Raw genomic sequence first — 17,174 nt, forward strand, 5'->3', positions numbered from 1 at the left:
CCACTTGATTCTTTCCACTGCCAGCCAGTAGGAAGATCTGATGTCAGCTTCCGTTGTTTTGTCGGCGCGGACAAGTTCTTCTTCATGCTTTGTACAAGTGGCTCTTGATTGGTGTTGCGTCACTTCAAAATAGTTGACACTTGTAGTTGGAGCGGCTTCAGAGACCTCACTGTCAGCATCAGACGCCGGCATTTCCACGTTCATGCTTTCGTCATGCTTCACGAGTTTTTTCGCTGGCTCATCTTGGCTATGGTGGGGCTGAAAAGCTGCTCTTTTTCTTCCGCTTACACTGTGCCTCTCCTTCAATACTCGAGGTTGCAAGTACGACGGGTAGTCACTGAAAACTGATGGTACAACTCCCTTTTTCAGACGGCGCCGTTTGCCCTCTGCGAAGTCAGAGATTTTGAAATGTTTGCTGCATACCCTTGAATAGTTGGAAGTGCAGTTAGGTACCCAGTCATCTCTTCGTATTGCTTTCAGCCATTGCTCACGCTGTGCAGCTTCGACGGGGATCTCATGAAAAGAAACGCCGGGCTCCTTTTTACTGTCCGACCGGCACAATGGTACGCAGCAGTATGCCATTGGGAGCTGTAAGAAGAACAATTTCGGTATCAGCTGTTACATTAATTGATTCATCGCGTCCTGCAAACAATTTTTTTTTCTAACTTGAAAAACAAGGAAAACAAACATACGCGTTGCATCTTTCGGTTTCGCTCACTCCAAAGCAATGGTCATAATAGGTAAAGCTTGTGTTTTTATTTTATCAAAGAATTTCACAATTAGCCGATACATTGCAAAAAAAAATACTGCCCTGGAGCACATGTAGCATACCACACAGACGAGCTAACCAGGGAAGAAATTAGCACCGCAGACCAAAGAATACTAGCGCACATTTAATATTATTGCCTTACTGGCGCGTAATAAACAGTTTATGGTGCTGTCGTTATTTTTCACAGGCCTCAATGCGGCTGAATACGAGTTTGGCGGTTTCCGATGCAAGAGAGGGACACAACGATTGAGTTGACAACATTTTAAACTAATATAGCTTTCCATCGTTCGGTTAAGCTCACTTTAAAGTAGCCACCATAACAATAGGTAAATCTTCTGTTTCTATTTTTTCACAAAATTTCACAATTAGCGTACGTTGTAAAAAAAAATGCGCAGGAGCACATCCAACATACTACGCAGACGAGCTAGGCAGAGAAGCAATTAGCATTGGTGGTAGTGGAATTTTTATTAAAAATAATACAAAAAGGAGCATTTGCAGTCAAAAAAAAAATACGTGCACATCCCGAATTACTATTGCAGTACTGACGCGTGATAAACGCAGTTTTTTGTGCCGCCACTATTTTTCACAAGCCTTAATGCAGCTGAACACTACGCAGCGATAGCCGGAAGGATAAATCAAAGCTGGCACTCACCACTTGGTGCAATGCTGTATTCCTGCGGCATCGGAAGGCACAGAAAAGTGGAAGACCTTGCACACTGCAAAAAAGCCCACGTAACGACGACAGAGCAACAGCACGTGGCACGCGGCTATCCGGGCTGCTGTGGGCAGGCTGTGGGTGCCCCAACGTCGCTGTCGCCATCTCTCGGCAGCCAGCGGCGTAACTTCTCAAAGGAGGAGGAGCGGCGACGACGGCCGCGGAGCGCGGAGTTGACAGGCACAGAGAGTATAAAGGAGGCTATGCCCAAACATAGCGCTATCGTTTTCAAACGCCGCGCCATTTATACCATAAGCGCTGTTGTGCTAGTGTCATCATCAGCAGCCAAATTTGCTTGCCAACCACTGTGTTGCAAACTTACAAACGTAAAAACCATCGTGAAATCTTGACAACTTGGGATGTTTACGTTATTCAGTGTTAGCAAAGCTAAAATGCGAGCATTTAAAAGTGCTGGCATGCATTTCGACATGTTTTTTTTGTTTTGCTTTCAAATATGCTTGCTATGGCAGTACTGGCGTTGACCGCTAGGGGACCATAAAGCGTTAGACAAGATGGCCGCCTCCATGTTGCTTGTGTTACATTTCAAAACATCGCGAATAGTTCCCAAGACGTAAGCTTACGAAGGGTAGGTGAACGTTTCAGGTATATCAAGTGATTCAGTGCGTACAATTGTTGGAAATATGGAGCAGAAGTTTCGTAGCTGGCCTTACATGGCAGGCAAGTGTGTGAGCAACGAGTGCTAGAGTGGAGTAAAGCTTTGCTTTTACTTGAACATTAAGTACCAGCAGGCTGTTTTTTTTGAATGGTGGAGGATGAGCTCTACACGAAATACAAACCTTTGACGGCACTGATGCTCATTAATTTTAAACGCCAGGTCCGGTGAGTTGCACCGAGCATTGTATGTTTTATTTCTGTGTGAATTAAACTGCAGTGAGCCTTTCGTCTTGCCTCTCGCGTCTGCATGCTACTTTGCACTGAAAGTTGTGTCAGTTAAAGAACTGTGCAGCGAGTCTTTCGCCTTGCCTGTCACGCGTCCCGGTTACTTTGCTGTGGAAGTTGTGTGGGTGTGAATTCCTGGCGCTCAGTTGGGCTTCAATCTATAATAGTGCCACAGCGAAAATGTAGGATCGTTCACCAGTACGCAACGTGAACGATCATTCCAGGACATCGCGGAGAGTTCGGAACATTGGTAGACCTGCTAGTTTTTCGCTTTCAAACGAAGGCATTTTTTGTTTTATTTATTTTCAATATTGCACAGAGCATGGTCTTCGACGGCCAAGTCAAAGGCAGCTGGCCTGAGCCTAACAAGGCCCCACTACCGATGTAATTCTCGCCAGAAAATAAAAGAGAAAAGCGCTACGAACCAAAGTACATAGCTAGATATTACCTTGTGCCTATGATGTCTGTGTCCACTTACCACAGCACCTTTCTGTTGCAGACATTCCTCTGGCATCATGGGCTCAGTTAACATGGTTTTGCAAAGGCTATAATGGGCTGTTTTGTGCTACTGTTTGTGAGGTGCCAATATTTAAGTGTGCCAAGAACTTCTACTGTCATATCGACTGCACAATGAAGTTTTCACTCTTTCACGCATTGCTATGCATGGCTATACGTGGGGATCACATGTTTTGTCATTTGAAAAATGCACAGCAATTACGTGTGTGCTAATACGACCATGGGTGTTTCCGCCACCTTCTAACGCTTAATCTGGGACTGTTTTGTTAGTTATACTGCAAAGGAATTGGGGCTGATGCTGCTTATACCGCCTCATCATTTAATTCCTCATGCATTTAAGTTCTACGCTGCAGCTGTGCTATAAATTGCTGTGCATCTAGCCAAAGCAATCATTGCCCTTCCGTCGCGAATTCTCAACAGGAGATTCATTTAGTCAAAACACTCACACGCTTCTAATAGGAGTATTATGTGCGGAGGGCGTATACAGAAAGCGAAGGAGAGAAAAAAGCCGCATACATGAAGGACATCACTTTTTTACAGAGAAGCTCTTGAGCGCATGTTCCTGCATTCAACGTCTTAACTGATTGCTCATTCCTCCACTCTTGGCGTGGCAGGTGGTAGCAGAGTGAAACGCCACCTGCCAGGGAGAGAGTGGAGGAATGGGCAACTGGAAGGTGGCTAGCAGTGTAACACGTCACCTGCCAGTGGTGGCAAGTGGCATTTGAAGAGCTGCACTCAAATTTCACATTACCCACTGTCATATTTCAAACTTCTGAAGCTTCACCATAAATGGGTTACACAAAAGGCAAGCATGTAGGAAAGAAGTTACAGAACTGCACGTGGTGCAGAAAATCATATGTAATACAATATAAGGCTTTGGAGAATAGTACGCAACACATTATATTTCTGCTGTTTAAATGAACATTTAAAACATGACTAACAAAGTACAAGACAGCACAAAATAAACCAGGAAAAGCATAACAGCTCTTGGTGATTTAAGACTGCAGGGTCATTAATGGAATCGGTGTGATCAGAAATATCATTCCAGCAGCTTATGGTTTGCAGGAGGGCTGTCAAATTAGCAGCAGTGGTGCGACCGAATAAGTGCCTAAAGCTGCTGTCTTTATAAAGACAACGGGATGCACAATGTGGTTCTGCTAGGGGAAGGTTAGTAGGATGCCTGATTTGGACAAAGCAAAGCAATCTTCGTACGTAACTCTAGTGTTGTAATTAACTTTAGTGAGTGATAGCGGTAACTTAACATTAGTAACGCTTGATTACTGGTCATATTTTATGGTTAGAAAATGTGCTGTGCAGGTGTGAATTCACTTGAACAATTGTATTAAATAGGCTTGGTGTGGTGACCACATGGGGAACGTGAATTCAAGTTGGGCAAGAACAAGTCTGATATGCAAGTTTTCAAGTGGTTAACAGGGCATCTCAAAGATTACGTTTTAGATAGCTGAGAGTACGGCGATTTTAATTATGCCATGCTTGAAGGTATCTATATGGAGGCACGTATGCACAAGGGTTAAAATTTAATTTTTTTTTGCTTGCCATGTTGGCCAGGTTTGGAACTGCCGACTATATTCTGGTCTTACAAAGACGAACATTTCCTGAACACGCATCTGTTTCTTCAGGCAAACTGCAGCCCACATTTTGGTCTGACCAAGAGTCTCAAACTCGTTTTGCCATGCAAGCCAGACTGTAGTTGTACCACTCGGGTATGTGATTTTGTGCAGGGAAGTAGGATCAAGGGAAGGGGGTGTTGCATTTTTGTAACAAAGCGTATCTTCCTCTGTAATGGCAGATGTCACTGGTGTTGAAGCTGTGCGGTGCAAGCTGCATCTGCAAGAATGTCTCTTACATGTGGATACCATCTACACACTTTAGAACTTTGGAGGAACCTATCTTGGCTCTGTATTATATGCTCAAGCACACGTCTGGAAGTAAAATTATCATGGCTGGTGACCTGAACCTTGCTGGTATAAACTGGAACACACTGAATACCGCAAATATAAGAATATAAGATTTTATGTTCACCTTTAGCCTCAAATAGCATAATGAGTTAATTGTCATATATACAGGTGATTCTCTAATTTACAGTCATAGATCGCCAGGAGTCCTCGTACCCTTTCTGGCGCGGTGGTGCAGCGGTTAAGCGATGCGCCACTGCCCTGTGATGGCAGGTGCTCCCAGCAGTGGGCCTTCTGCGGCCCCGGTTGCTCTTCCCGAGCGACCAATCATTCATTTAACTGGCCCATGCCATGATAGGCACTTGGCTCTTTTCCAGTGGGCAGGCTGTGAGGACGGTGCAAGGTTACATGACCTAAGTGGCCCATCTGCCTCCTAGGTTGCTCTGTGCGGACCACCTGACACCAGATGTTCTGGATAACGGGGCCATTAACGCTATCACGTTAATATAAAGACAGATAGCAGTAGACAGTCATGTTCATTTGAGTGCATTGTTTGCACAAAAGGCACAGAAAAATGGAAGGGTCACGACTATAGCTGGAGGTAACATTTCAGACTGGCTTCAAATTTATCATGATCAATGGCACATGCAATGGTACCAGGCAGTTGATTCCATTAACGAATGGGGTGGAAAAAAGGTGAATGAAAAAAGCAAATTGAGGAAAGGTATGTGCATCTCTCAGTTGGTGATCAATGCAGGTAAAAACACGACAGGTTGGTGTGATATGGCACAAAGCGAAGTAAGAGTGACTATGGTATTATTTGTGAAAAAGGAGGGAATGGAAAATATTTGCTGTCCTTTGAGCAGAGGTAAGTTCAGATATTTGTTTCATTTCTTTGATACTCAGTAATTCTTAGATATAAATTGGGCAGGCTCATTCTCCTAACTCCGATTTTGTTAGTATATGTGCATCTGTTAGAAATCAAGGAGGTATATTCCATTTCGAGCACACTAATTAATTCTATGTTAAAAGCATTGTGTCTGGGTTTCATAAACCAAGGTTGCATTGAAGGAATTCAGATGCTTTCGATGCCTTGTTGAAGAGGTCATGGTACCATTCTTCAGACTCAAATTGTTTATTGCATGTAGTTTGTTAAGTATATCTGAACAAGTAGGCGAGATATAGGCTGATTTGGTGCGACAAGTAATTTGTATTTAAGTTATCCTGAACCGTGTGAAAGTCAGGCAACACTGGTGCACCCTCGATCTGTGACGCCATAAACCAATGGTCACGTGCTTGCCTGGAACTGAACTGTGCATAGTGAGGATAGGGCAGTGGGTTGGTTATTGTTCATGCTAGGGGTGAAGAAGGGGTGTTGGCAAGAGAATGAGGAGCCCACACCCCACAATAGGGGGACAAAAGACAAAGGCAACAAAGGCCTGTGTCCTGTTTCATGTCTGATCTTGGAGACTTCACCGCAGTGTGCCACGGCGGGATTTGAATAGGTGCATGTTGTGCTCCACACTGACTGTGCGCGGCAGTTTTGGAGATGATGACAGTGCTAACGATTTATGACGTCACTCAGGCTGCATCTATATGGCCGTCACTGTCATCGGGAGGGGATTAGAACCGATAACTTCTAATTGCAATTTCTAGCTTTCCAGCTGAAATGTGCACATAGGGCCATACGCCTTTTTTATGTATAGTTAATAATGCCGTGGCCAGTGGCAGTAACATAAAATCATGATTTGTGGGGAGAACATGTCATGTCCCTTTTAATAATCGCGTCTATGTGATTGTTCCAAGAAAGGTCGGATGTTATGTGAACCCCGAAATACTTGATGGTGGGTACTGATTCTATGGCAACATTGTTCAGAGTGTAATGGCATGGTACGATGCTATATTGTGAAATTGAAGGGTGTAAAAATCGGAGGCAAGCATAGCTTTTCAGAACCTGTATGAAGCCTCGAGATATCGAACATGAAAATAGCTTCAGAGAACTCAAGTTGGGTTTTCTCACGTTGCATATCGAAAATGGGCGGTTTTAGAACATAGATGATGTAAGCAACGCCCTTTTATGAACATGTAATGTGGGAAAGGCAATTTTTACGAGCTGCCAAATGCATATTTTCTGTGGTCCATATCTCGAATTACGATTCTGTTTCAGAAGTTTTTTAAACTGGGTTTACCTCTTATGTTGAAGGCCTTCAATTTGTCAGTATAATCTTGTGCCCTGAACAAAAAAAAATTTAGAGGTTCCATTTATATTGGTTAATTACTCATTATTTCGTTGTGTTCTGTTATGTACATGATGTCTGCCTTGCTGTATAATCAACCTGCATAGACGTACCTTTCGCTGCTTTTCAAATAAAAATCTGTATTGAATAATTTGAAACAACAAGTTTGTGTGTATGCATATATAAGCGCATGTGTGTAGAAAGATTCTACAAAAATGCCTGGTGCAGTCATTTCATCCTTTTGCATGATGAGGTCCTCCTGCTTCTTCTGTCACCATTTAGACCTCAAAATCAAAATAAGGTGGCTGCTAGCTCACTGCGACAACATGGCAGAGTTTCTCTTCTGTGTGTTGCAACAAAAAGAGAGTTCAAATAAAGGTCAAAGAATAACTGCAGAGCTGCTTGCTGGTCAGCAGAATGACAGCATAATAGTATGACTGCAATAAAAACACCTGGGCATATGTGCTCTTTTCACACCTGTAAAGCAGACTTGCAGTGTGCAGAAGCATTTTTTTGAAGTGATCATGTGGTTGTGAGGCACGATATCCCACCCAGTGGTAACGGGAGCAACTTTATGAAAACAGGCAAGAACAGAAAACTTGATGCTGTTGGTCCTGCGGGACGACATGTTTGCTGTCTACATGAATTATGCTGCTATCTTCTCCGTCCTATTGTGGACATCCAAACCCGGATCTGTACAAATAAATAATACAACAAAAATATGTGATCATGCCCTCCTTTATTTGATACTGCCAAAACAGGTCCCTGACAGGGAGGTCCTGGCAAGGCAGTCATGTTCAAGCACTCTGCAATGAAAAACAACAGACTATAATGTAATCAGCACAAATAACTATGCACAATAACATCACAATTGGGTTAAAATGAAACAGTATAAGCAGAAATGTATAATATATACACAGAAAGGGAAAAAACATAAAGCAGTAATATCATATAGCGGCTACAAAACACCACGCAAGAAGTATACAAAAAACAGCAACAAAATTACCATATCCAAAAGGAGGAAAGAATAGAAATTTAAAACACGATAAAACAGCTGGAAGAAATTTTGGAATCCTCTGAAACAAGAAGGAAACCATCATGCAAAGGAAAAACAAGGCTGTAAAAGTTTTAATCGGTACCAAGATAATTAAAAGTCACGAACTGGTTTGACTGAGGCATTGGTTCGTGCTAGAGCCGTACCTCACTGGCCTGCAAGGTAGCCTTGAATATGCAACTGGAAGAAAAATGTGCTTAAAAAAAGGACCAAATCTGAGAAAAAAACTTGGAGATGAAGAAAAAAAGTGCTACCAGGCATTCCACATCTGGTTATCAAGCAGTTACCGCAAGCTACAGAATTATCCAAAACTGTTCTGTACTTAGATGAAGCAAAAGGACCGGAGCATAGATATTTAGGGCATTGGCAAAAGTAGTGAGAAATTCCATCTACTTGACTTCCACTGGGGCAAGCAGATTTAGGAAAGCCCAGTTTTAGTATTAGGTGTGACGGTCCCTTCAACTGCCCCAGACATGAGAAATGTCTGCGCTTTACAGCATACAGCATTGTAATAAGGGAGTATTTACTCTCTTACAAATCTACTCCACCTTGAGGGATTCTCCTAAACATTTGACCAGCATATAGCATTACACACGTTCACACCATGCAAGTGGCAACAGTACTAGCAGCACCTCTTGCTCGCATGACAACCTGGCCAGTTTGTGGAACTGGGCTGCAGACTACGACCATGGAAGTGGCACAGCAGTGGGGGCATCGCTCACTCACGTTTCACCTGGGCCAGTTTGTGCCACTTGCCTAGACTATGAATACATTCAGACCTTGTTGATATGTTGCCAGTTCATACGCTCAAAATCGCGAACAGCAGAAACCTCACCTCCTAGAATTACAAACAACACCTTGTGACACATTTTCCCAGCTTCTAAATTTACAGTTGTGACGAATTCTGGTTGTATAATATGTTTAATGACTAACTGAGGTGTGGAAACATTTAAACGGGCCAAACATAGCGGCACGCAACATGGGAAAACTAGGATGCAGCAGCAGTCACCCACTGCGGTGGCTTCTGTGCAGTGCGCAAGTGCAGAGCACCAGAAAAGCGACAAAGGGGCTGAAACATATGAGCAGACCATTTTTGTGGTAAGGCAACAGGAGGAGGCCGAGTTACGCCTCCACAAAAGGCGGCAGTGTGGTGCGCGATGTTGGCACATGCTACAAAACCCCCTGGTGGTCTAAACTAATCCGGAGCCTTCCAATACGGCGTCCCTCGCAGCCAAAGTGTCAATTCACGACGTTAAACTGCTTGATTAAATTACTACGCCTACTTGCTTACAAATGTATTGTTCTGCCTACCTTAGATTATGCTGCTATCATTTGGGACTCGTTCACGCAAACTAACAAATAAATTAGAGAAGGTTCAAGAGAGCGCGGCACAATACATACATAACAATTACCAACGTACATCAGTAACACATCTTCTAATCCAAGCTGGCCTCCCAACAATAACTGAGCGAAATCGTTGCGCACGACTTAAATTTATGTATCAATTAATCAGGAGACACTAGAGAACGGAGCTTACCGATTTGCTTGTTTTTTCGTCCGTATATGCGACGCGACAATGACACCAGCTAACTTTAACTCCTTTTCGGGTTCGAAATAACTGCTTTAAATACTCATTCCTTCCACGAACTATTTCCGATTGGAGTAACCTCACTAACAGTGAAGTGCTGCAGCCGTCGCTGACGCTGTGCAGCATTTCACCTAGTTTTCAGTGCATTTGCTATTTCGCTGTTCTGTTGTATATGTTTAAGGGGGGAGCCTGGTCTTGAAAACAAAATTTTATTAATGTAGTAATAATTATGAAATCTTCAGGGAACATGAATTTTTGCGCACTGATTGTAAATATGTAATTTAATTTCATGTAAAACAATTTCTTGGGCACTTATATAATTCTTATGCAATTATTCTGCGAAGAGCTTGGAAGAAAATTTGCTGTAGGAGAATCGCTGAAATGTATGCCTTTGGGTCGTCTTGATACTAAGGAATGCAATAAGGGTAAAATAATCATTCTGAATATTATAGAACTTCAGTTATAGGGTATTGAAGCTGCTACCAGAAACGAGAATACACACTTTTCTTCACATTTGATGACTGATGTTATAAACTACCGCATATCATCACAAAACATTCAAATGCACAGCAAGTTTCCGAGACGCGTTATTTCAACTTGTGTGGCTTCCCTACTACGCATACTGCAACCGGCCGCCGCGGTGGCTGAGTGGTTACGGCGCTCAGCTGCTGGCCCGAAAGACACGGGTTCGATCCTGGCCGCGGCGGTCGAATTTCGATGGCTCATTCCCGGTTAAAAGCAGAAAAGCAATGACAAAAATAAAGTGGAACGAGAAACGGCCTGTACCTGCATAGCACCACCAGGCTTAAACCAATAAAAGAAAAAATGAACAGGGCCCATTCGGCGAAATTTTTAATTTAGTAGGAAAAGCCACTGGGAAAAATAAAATTGAACATGGTAACAAACGGTGTCCGGAGGGCTCAACGTACACCCCCCCCCCCACCCCACCCCCTGCAGCGTCCCGTCAACCCTTACTACGGTGAGTAGCTTTGTGACGTTCAACCGCCATAGACCATAAATGGGCTTAATTCTTAATAAGAAGCGAAAAAAAGGAGCCCTTTGATGTGCCACATACACATCAGCCAAGCGCACACGTGCTCGTGAGTGGTACGACAGTGTACCGGCGCTGCTGTAACTGGATTTGATGAAGCTAGCTCCTTTGCCAAGCCATGCACCCTAGAAGGCCGAGGACCAGGCAGGGGATGGCTTGTACCCATTAAAGAATAACCGGTGGGTAACCGGCGGCAGTGGGAGTCGAACCCACCACATCCCGAAGCCGAGGCAAGTGCTCTACCACAGAGCCACAACAGACATACCCACCACAAAGCCACAGAATTTGTACTTTGTATCTACTATTAAAAAAAAGAGAGAAGAAATCGACAGGGACACAGAGAACAGAACAGCAATATTTAGTTGCGTCTTAGCGTAGTTCCTTTTCAACTGCAAACAAAAACCAGGTCTACTTCATTTTCATTTTACACGCACATTTTGATGCTGTCACGACAGATGGCGCTCACTAGTGGCGCATATAATCTGGACAACTAGTGGCAAAATAATGTGGATAAAGGGCTTCACCCTAGGAAAATATATTTTAAGCGGGTAGAAATAACCAAGCAAAAGTTATCTGATTGGCGGATAAAATCAAGAGAAGAGTAAAATTTCCTAAGTCATGGCTAGGTGGCTTGAGCCACCGCCCGATTTAAGGGGTTCAGCCGTATCCATCCATCCATCCATCCATCCTATAGGGTGCCTTGATGTGCGCGGCTCGGGCATCGAGGCTGAGCAAATCCAGAATATACAAAGCGAAAGATGTTGGCGTTCACTGTGTTCATGAACTTGAGATGGCTTTGGGGAAAGGAAGGGCGCATAACTGGCTCCCTGGATATGCGGACGCCTCATTCGTGCATTGATACATGTGGTGGTGGTGAGAGAGAGATGTGGCCTGAATGCTTTAGCGCTGACAGCGTTGTGGCTGACATGCAGTACTGCAGCAATAGCTAGGCCGCAGCGTTCATTTCGTGATCAATCTCTCGCGATCAACCATTAACTGCATGGTTGCAGTTAATGGTTGCAGGTGGGATTAACTGCAGCCGGTTGTGCGCTTTTCAAGGAAAGGCCTTTGCAAAGTTGTCAACGCCAATGAGCTCTGTGAATGCCGCCGGCTCACTTGTTTTGGAGCACGGACTGTTGGGCGAGTTGGTGCATTGCAAACACGTACAAGCGCACAAAAAAAAAACGCACGAAGAAAGAAACAGAAACCACGAGCGCTTTGGTGTCTGGTAAGCGCTCGTGGTATCAGTCTCTTTCTTCGTGTGTTTGTGTTTTTTGTGCGCTTGTGCGTGTTTGCACTTTTTTGGTTTTTGAGGAAAGGAAATGGCACAGTAACCATCTCACATACCTCGGTGGACACCCGAACCGCGCCATAAAGGAAAAAAATAAAGGAGGGAGGTAAAGAAGAGAGAACTGAAAATTGAAAGTTGGATTTTGAGGAAAGGTGCGGCGCTGCGCAGTGGCGGAACACCTGTGGCTCAGTGCTTCTAAGGGCTAGGGAGTGGCTAGTGATTAGGGAGTGAGAGAGAGCGAGAAATATCCTTGGCGAGGTGCGCGTTGTGACTTCATGTGCCTCCTCGGAGCACCGCCACGGCGAAATTGCAAGTTCGCGGCCAGTAAAGCTTTCGCTTTAAAATTTTGAGGACGCTTAAGGGCGGTTCACATGCAAGCGAATTGGCGAACAGAGCAAACAGCGGCGCGGCGCTGCGAAGTGGTTCGCGAGCTTTCGTTTCACATGCATCGCCGCTCCGCGTTTCCCACTGCTGCGAAAACCAATGTTGCTGGCAAAAGACATGCGCCTGCGACCGGTTTTGCTGGCCTGCAAACACAAAAAAAGCGTAATATAAAAGCGTTATTTAGTCATTTCTTTTCACAGTTTATTTAAATAAATATAATTATTGCGTTTTAAGCCTTAAACAGCACTTTATACAATTTCTTTCCTAAATAGGTTTGTACGTGCGGCGTACAAACTCGCGTGGCAACGCCGGGCCGTCATTGGCTGAGATGCGGTGCTGCCGCGTCGCCGCCGCGATAATTTCCAAATTGCCCGAACCTCGCCGCTCCAGCCACTGGGGCTTCCTCCGCCGCTTCGCGAGCGGTTCGATTGCATGTGAAACGGGCTTTAAGCTTTGCCTTTAAGAACAGGACGCGACTGCGTGTAGCAGCATTGACAAGGAATCCACGGAACGCCATCGTTCTTCAGTGCGAGCCCTTGCCCGGTCAATTTAAGGAAACATATCTTGGTGGACACCCGAACCGCACTGTAAGGCAAGGAAAATGAAAACATTTTTTTAAGGAAAGGAAAAGACGCCTTTCTCACATATCTCGGTGGACACCTGAACCGGGCCGTAAGGGAGGGAGATTGAAATGAATAATAATGATTGTTTTTTGGGGGAAAGGAAATGACGAAAATTTGGTTTTAAGCAAAGGAAATGATGCCTGTCTCAGAATTCTCGCTGGACTACCGTACCACCCGACCGCGGCAGCTGCGTTTTTATGGAGGAAAAACGCTAAGGCGCCCGTGTGCTGCGCGATGTCAGTGCACGTTAAAGATCCCCAGGTGGTCGAAATTATTCCGGAGCCCTCCACTACGGCACCTCCTTCTTCCCTTCTTCTTTCACTCCCTCCCTTGTCCCTTCCCTTACGGCGCAGTTCAGGTGTCCAACGATATATGAGACAGATACTGCGCCATTTCCTTTCCCTAAGAACCAATTATTATTATAATTCCCGTACCGCGCCGTTAGAGAAGGAAAATCCCTTCCCTTACGGTGCGGTTCAGGTGTCCAGCGAGATGCGCCATTTTGCGCTCACGGCCAAAGATGCCGACAACACCGGCTTTTCTGCGAAACGAGCTCCTTAACGCTGTCGAGCTAAAATAATAGCATAGCACAGAAAAACGTTATTGAGCTCAGATCAAGTGTCAGGAGCTAGGGCGGGTCGTTACGGGGAAAGGAATAAAGCAGTGTTATTTTTACGCCGACGCGACCGGTGGCGTTGAGCGCACCGTTAGCGCTTCCGTCTACTCCACCAGATGGCTCTCACGTTCGAGGGCTGAACCGAAGGATGCGGTGTGAAATTCCGGCAGCGGCGACTGCATTGAGGTAAAGGCGATACTAAAAAAATGGCAGCCAATTTCTATGTTTATGGAAATGCGAGCGCGCGACTGCTTGAGGGATCGCGAGCACCCCAGCGTCCCCTCACGGTTCACTACGGCGTCCCTTATAGCCTGAGTCGCTTTCGGACGTTAAACCGCCATAAACGTTTGACAAGAAAAGCAAAAAAAGGAGCCCCTTGATGTGCCACCCAAAAAACACATCAGCCAAGCACGCGATGGGGTGGGATTGGTTGTGAGCGAACACTAATCCTCGAGCTCCACGACAGACGAACAGCGGACGGGGATTTAGTATGCCCATGCAAGGCTCACTCGGGATTTGAAGGCGGGGGATCCTTTCTCAAGAACAGCGGACGCGCATTTAGTGTGCCCATGCAAGGCTCACACAGTGTCGGGATTTAAGGCGCGGGCTCCTTTCCCAGGCCATGCACCCTAGTAAGCCGAGCACCAGGCCGGGAAATGCCTTGTACCAATTAAAGCATGGCCTCTGGGTAACCGGCGGCAGTGGGAGTCGAGCCCACCACCTCCCGAGGCCGGGGGGGGGGGGGGGGGGGGCTCTACCAAGAGGCCACGGCTGCGATGGGATCTAGAGTCACAGGGTTCGTATTTGTATCTGCCGTTAACAACAAAGCAGGAAAGAAGAAATCGGCAGGGCACGCAGAACAGAACAGCGCTACGTAGTTGCGTCTCAGCGTAGTTCCTTTTTAACTGCAAACGAAAGAACCCAGCTCGACGTCAGTTTGATTTTGCACCCACATTTCGATGCTGGCACGAAATGTGGCGTATCCACTAGTGGATATCCACTAGTGGCGTATCCTAGTGTTCCTGTATATGCTCCCGCAGGGAGCAGAGGAACGCGAAGGTCCGCCATCATGTTCCAGTATCTGCGGGAAAGCCCACGCTACTGCGTACAGGGTCTGCTACATAGGCTCGCTGTGTAGAGCCCTTGGGCTTGTTTTTTTATTTGCGTACAAATTGCACTCGATCGCAATTTTTTAAACTTAACGCCAAAAACTAATCTGTGATTTGCCGAGGGTGTGCATACAGCATTAAAAAACAATCGCCAAAGACTAACAGCGAATTGTAGTCATGACAAATTGACGAAAAATAATAGAAAAGGCCTGCGAGTTTTTTTTTCTTCTTGAAAAAATAATTTCAGATGCACAGGCAGTTCTGTTCCGGATGGTACAGCGTCTGTCCCGTCGTGTCTTCCTCTGTGCGCTTCACAACTAGCACCGCCGCGTGTTCTGTGCGAGTTATGCACGGAAAATATGAAAACGCATCTCCCTAGAACATTAAAATTATTCTGCAGCTTGTTACAGGCAAGTAGACTAAAACAACACCAATGCGTTCAACAGGTGAGTCTGACCTAACGAAAAAAATTAAAACTCAATTGCTTGCCTAAAACATTTTACACAATGTACCACGTTGCTAAATGCAGTGAAATGACGAATCTTTAAAAACCATTGAAAGTGCTCTCTCTCGTTGATATTATTAGCTTACTTAATTTTTATTAAGCATTATCTTTTCACCTGTGTTATTAAGTTATATTTCGTCGCGCTTAACGCGGCCCATTCTCAAAAGCTACATTAATCGCCGACGCACTTCAGCCGCCGAACTTCCAAATGTCAGTTCGTAAAACGCTTTGCCGTTTCCAGTGCGTTTGTGACAGTTTGTCGCACTGCACGCAGTCATAGCTGACGACGGCGTGGCTCACTGCCACAGCAGAACCCCAAACCTGACGCCACAGGTGAGCACTGGAAATGGCGTCGAGCTGACGAGGGGTCGCTCGGCACTGCGCCTGTGAAGTCAGCTTCCCCGCTGAAAGTTCAACACCTGATGTCACGAAAATCATGTGACCGCCTCTTGGCGAATGGCGTTCGGAGCGGCGAGGGAAAACAGACACGCAACTCTGCTCCCTGCGGGAGCATATACAATTCAATTCAATTTCAATTTATTCAACATCTTGAGGATTTTGGGTGCGTCGACAAAAAGCCAGAGAAAAGGCTTGACAGGGGTCGACGCAGCCTACAATGACTTGACAGCAGCATCAGAATACATTAATAACAGGATCACTACGTGAATATGGAAATAAAATAAAATAAAACGGCAAGTAAGCACGCCGGAAAGAAAATACAAAATAATAAGTACAAATCACACTTGCACGAAGCGCTGACGGGTACCTAAGTGTACATTAATTTAGATGCCTTATTTAATGAGCACGGAAGAGTGTATGAAAGCATATGACGACTATAATTCGTTCAAGTTTTCGGCACGAACCATGTAAAACCAGTACGAGGGGCATACTTCAGTTCGTTACATTTTAAGCTCGACAGGTGCACCATAAATATATTATTTTTTCTAATACTTGTTTTATACCGCCTCAGTAGTATAGATTCAAAGATTTGGGGAAGGGGGTGATGCGAAGTGATGCAAAAATCGGTTCCGTATGTTCAAAACGTGAAGCATTAACAATATTTCGGACAATTTTCTTTTGAAATAAATGCAACCGTTTGATATTCATAAATGATGTTGTTCCCCAGACCAAAATACAATAGTTAGCAACAGAGGAAAATGGTGCGTTGTACAGCATCAGCTTAATATGCTTTGGAAAGAGGTACCGCAGTCGGGGCTCAATACCAGCAACCTTGGACTGCTTGTCTCTAATTTTTTCAACGCGTTCATCCCATGATAAATTTTCATTAAAAAGCACTCCTAGGCTTTTGACCGTAGGAACTATTTGAATGCATTAGGAACCCATTTTTAGATGAATTTGTGAGACAGCAGGATCCTTATAACGAGGCCTAAAAAGTACATCTTTGCTTTTTCAGGTGTTTATGATCAGTGAATTTGACTCAGACCATTCGTGAAGTTTCTGCAAACAATCTGCAGCTTGCTCTTCAAGATCTCGCACATGTGCTGCTCGGAAAAATGGAGTGGTGTCGTCTGCATAATGACAAAAGTTGGAGGATTACTTATACAGACTATGTCGTTTACATAAAGAAAGAAAAGCAGCGGTCCCAATATACTGCCTTGCGGCACCCCAGAAGACAGATGTATAAAATTTTAAGTCTCGTTGTCTACTGCTACTTGTTAGACATGACAACCAAAGTATGACGTAATAATTTGATGAAATTTTCCGCGATAACCATAGTGTTCGAGCTTCGCCAACATTGTGTTGTGGTTGATATGATCGAAAGCTCTCGAAAAGTCAATAAAAAATGCGGAGAGTGAAAAGTTTTTGTTCAAAGGACTCTAGAATTAGTTGTTTTTGGGTTGGAAGCGCAATTTCTGTAAAAAAGTTTTTCCTGAAGCCA

General features: G+C 44.7%; 1 long non-coding RNA gene across 2 annotated transcripts; it reads left to right on the plus strand.

The window, feature by feature from the left end:
- The first annotated feature begins 1,754 nt into the window (after nt 1-1,754).
- On the plus strand, nt 1,755-7,780 carry LOC144115773 (uncharacterized). Of its 2 annotated transcripts, none has more exons than XR_013311538.1 (2): nt 1,755-2,070; nt 2,704-7,780. It is a non-coding gene; the product is annotated as an uncharacterized LOC144115773 (long non-coding RNA). The 2 variants fall into 2 exon arrangements; XR_013311539.1 differs by having other exon boundaries at nt 4,541-7,780.
- The last annotated feature ends 9,394 nt before the right edge of the window (nt 7,781-17,174 follow it).

This window comes from Amblyomma americanum, chromosome 1, assembly GCF_052857255.1.
Source record: "Amblyomma americanum isolate KBUSLIRL-KWMA chromosome 1, ASM5285725v1, whole genome shotgun sequence".
Lineage (NCBI taxonomy): Eukaryota > Metazoa > Arthropoda > Arachnida > Ixodida > Ixodidae > Amblyomma > Amblyomma americanum.